Source organism: Amia ocellicauda (assembly GCF_036373705.1).
Source record: "Amia ocellicauda isolate fAmiCal2 chromosome 11 unlocalized genomic scaffold, fAmiCal2.hap1 SUPER_11_unloc_1, whole genome shotgun sequence".
Taxonomy (NCBI): domain Eukaryota; kingdom Metazoa; phylum Chordata; class Actinopteri; order Amiiformes; family Amiidae; genus Amia; species Amia ocellicauda.
In genome coordinates, this window is record NW_027102659.1 from 402,573 (window position 1) to 405,417 (window position 2,845).

At 45.2% G+C, this 2,845-nt stretch overlaps 2 non-coding genes across 2 annotated transcripts; both read left to right on the forward strand.

Annotated features, from left to right (window-relative positions):
- Positions 1-346: 346 nt before the first annotated feature.
- Positions 347-419, forward strand: trnav-aac (transfer RNA valine (anticodon AAC)). Its single transcript has one exon. It is a non-coding gene; the product is annotated as a tRNA-Val (tRNA).
- A 942-nt stretch (positions 420-1,361) lies between these two features.
- On the forward strand, positions 1,362-1,434 carry trnav-cac (transfer RNA valine (anticodon CAC)). The gene has a single exon. It is a non-coding gene; the product is annotated as a tRNA-Val (tRNA).
- The last annotated feature ends 1,411 nt before the right edge of the window (positions 1,435-2,845 follow it).

Here is a 2,845-nt window from a genome sequence, read left to right on the forward strand (position 1 = left end):
GGCCGCGCCCAAAAAACCCTACTATCTACTCTTATGTAGTTGAAGGCGCAGTATAGCTCTCATAGTCTGGTGGTGACGGAAGACCACCAGCCGTTTGAACAAGCCATTCAGCATCACCTTGTTGGGTTAAGTGCAGGCACTGTCAGAGCGCAGGGCGTCCTGCCTTTGAAAGAGTTTCCGAAGTGTCCTGATGTGCCCTTTAGCAATGCCAAACAGGTCTGTGAAAATGGCATCCTTTCGCGGCACTTCAGACGCCATCTCACAGTCTAGCCGACCTGAAACGCCTGAGCCCGTTTTACCAGCAGGCTCCAACGGTAACCGTTTGAAGCAAGAGGCGGCGTTGTCAGTTTCCGTAGTGTAGCGGTTATCACATTCGCCTAACGCGCGAAAGGTCCCCGGTTCGAGACCGGGCGGAAACAGCCTGCTTTGGGCCGGCCCTTTTCGTCCTGCTTGCCCTCGTGGTTCCCCGCAGGCGGTGGGTGGCTTTTCTTCATTGGAGTGCCCGAAATCGGTGCTCTCAGAGCGTCCGTCCGTCGACAGGTTGAAATTGTAAACGCTGGTGTAGCCACTTTTAATTAAAATCTGATGATGATGATGATGATGATGTTGTTGTTGTTGTTGTTCTTGTTGTTCTTGTTGTCGTCGTAGTCGCCGTCATTATTATTGTTAAAGTAAAGCAGTAGTTAGATTTGTTGCTACCGTAAGGTGTAGAAGGCACAATAGCTCTGATAGTCTGGTGGTGAAGGAAGACCACCAGACGTTTGAACAAGCCATTCAGCATCACCTTGTTGGGCTAAGTGCAGGCACTGTCAGAGCGCAGGGCGTCCTGCCTTTGAAAGAGTATCCTAAGTGTCCCGAAATCGGTGCACTCAGAGCGTCCGTCCGTCGACAGGTTGAAATTGTAAACGCTGGTGTAGCCACTTTTAATTAAAATATGATGATGATGATGATGATGTTGTTGTTCTTGTTCTTGTTGTTGTTGTTGTTCTTGTTTTTCTTGTTGTCGTCGTGGTCGCCGTCATTATTATTGTTAAAGTAAAGCAGTAGTTAGATTTGTTGCTACCGTAAGGTGTAGAAGGCACAATAGCTTTGTGATTGTCTGATGGTGGCACAAGACGAGCAGCAGCTGTTTGAACAAGCCATTGAGCATCACCTTGTTAGGGTAAGTGTAAGTCTTGTCATAGCTCAGGGCGTTCTTCCTTTGAAAGAGTTTCCAAAGTGTCCTGATGTGCCCTTTAGCAATGCAAAATAGGTCAGTGAAAATAGAAACCTTTATCTCACAGGCTGGCCCACGGGAAACCCCTGTGCGCGTTTTACCAGCCGGCTTCGATGGGAGCCATTTGAAACACCAGGACGGGTCGGTTTCCGTAGTGTAGTGGCTATCACGTTCGCCTCACACGCGAAAGGTCCCTGGTTCGAAACCGGGCGGAAACAACCCGCGGTGCACGCGTGCCAGTGCCGTGTTACCCGTCGCCATCTCTCTGCCCCAAGGCCGGCCGTCGCTTTCTCTTCCTCGGAGTGGCAAGAAATCCTGACCTTGAGAACAAACAATCGCAGAAGGGTAGCTTTGCGAGGCACTGGAACTGACACTTTTAAAATCGATACATGTTGTTGCTGTTACAATACGACCGTAGCAGGATCGGCGACATTGCTGTTACTCTTATGTAGTTGAAGGCGCAGTATAGCTCTGATAGTCTGGTGGTGACGGAAGACCACCAGCCGTTTGAACAAGCCATTCAGCATCACCTTGTAGGGCTAAACGCAGGCACTGTCAGAGCGCAGGTCGTCCTGCCTTTGAAAGAGTTTCCGAAGTGTCCCGAAATCGATGCACTCAGAGCGTCCGTCCGTCGACAGGTTGAAATTGTAAACGCTGGTGTAGCCACTTTTAATTAAAATCTGATGATGATGATGATGATGATGTTGTTGTTGTTGTTCTTGTTGTTGTTGTTCTTGTTGTCATCGTGGTCGCCGTCATTATTATTGTTAAAGTAAAGCAGTAGTTAGATTTGTTGCTACCGTAAGGTGTAGAAGACAACAGTTGGTATGGCGTGTGATATCAAAACATTCAGAATACTTTTAACCTATATAATTTATAAGCTTTGTAAAATAAACCCAAATATCTCTTTTGCGGGGATAAACGCTGTTCTGAGTAGTTTGTGACTTGTTTAATACCAAACAAAGCATCGGTATAAAAATAAAAAAAAATCACTGTAAAAGCGCTAGTTATTTTAGATCTTTATAGTTATTTTCTAGGCTCAGGTTGTTTTTTAGTGCTTATAAAGGCCTGAAATATTCTTAGTGGTTGTTGACTATAGGTCTTGATGCTTAAAAATGTTTTTTTGAGAGACCAAAAGGTTCTAATAAAAGTTTAGAGTAGAGAGGAGAGAGATCGTCTCCATCTTGGTTTCTATTTGAAATTTGATGCAGTGTCATTTTATTGGTTGGTTTTGATATGTTAATTGGTAACAGGGCGGCACAAAGGCCAGACCAGAACAATGCCTTACAAGCAGATCCGGCATGTGGCCATCAGTATAAGTATGAAGGTCTGGTCTTCAGCTCGACAGACTCATACTTACCTTTCGATTTAAGACTAAAGATCAACAATGTCCGGAAACAACATCAGCGATTCGATTTAAACGAGTTTTTAGGCAAGTCTTCAGATTATTTTCATTGACTCAGAGCGTGTTGTGTGCATGTATTGTAAATAAGGCTATAACATCTGTTTTAAGTTCTGTAAAATTATTTTTCAGCCAGTCAACAGGAGTTCATTCCCAACGCTGAGGAGATCATCTGGAACAACGACGGTAAGATTTTTGTGTTTGCGCTCATGGGTTCTTATGCATGG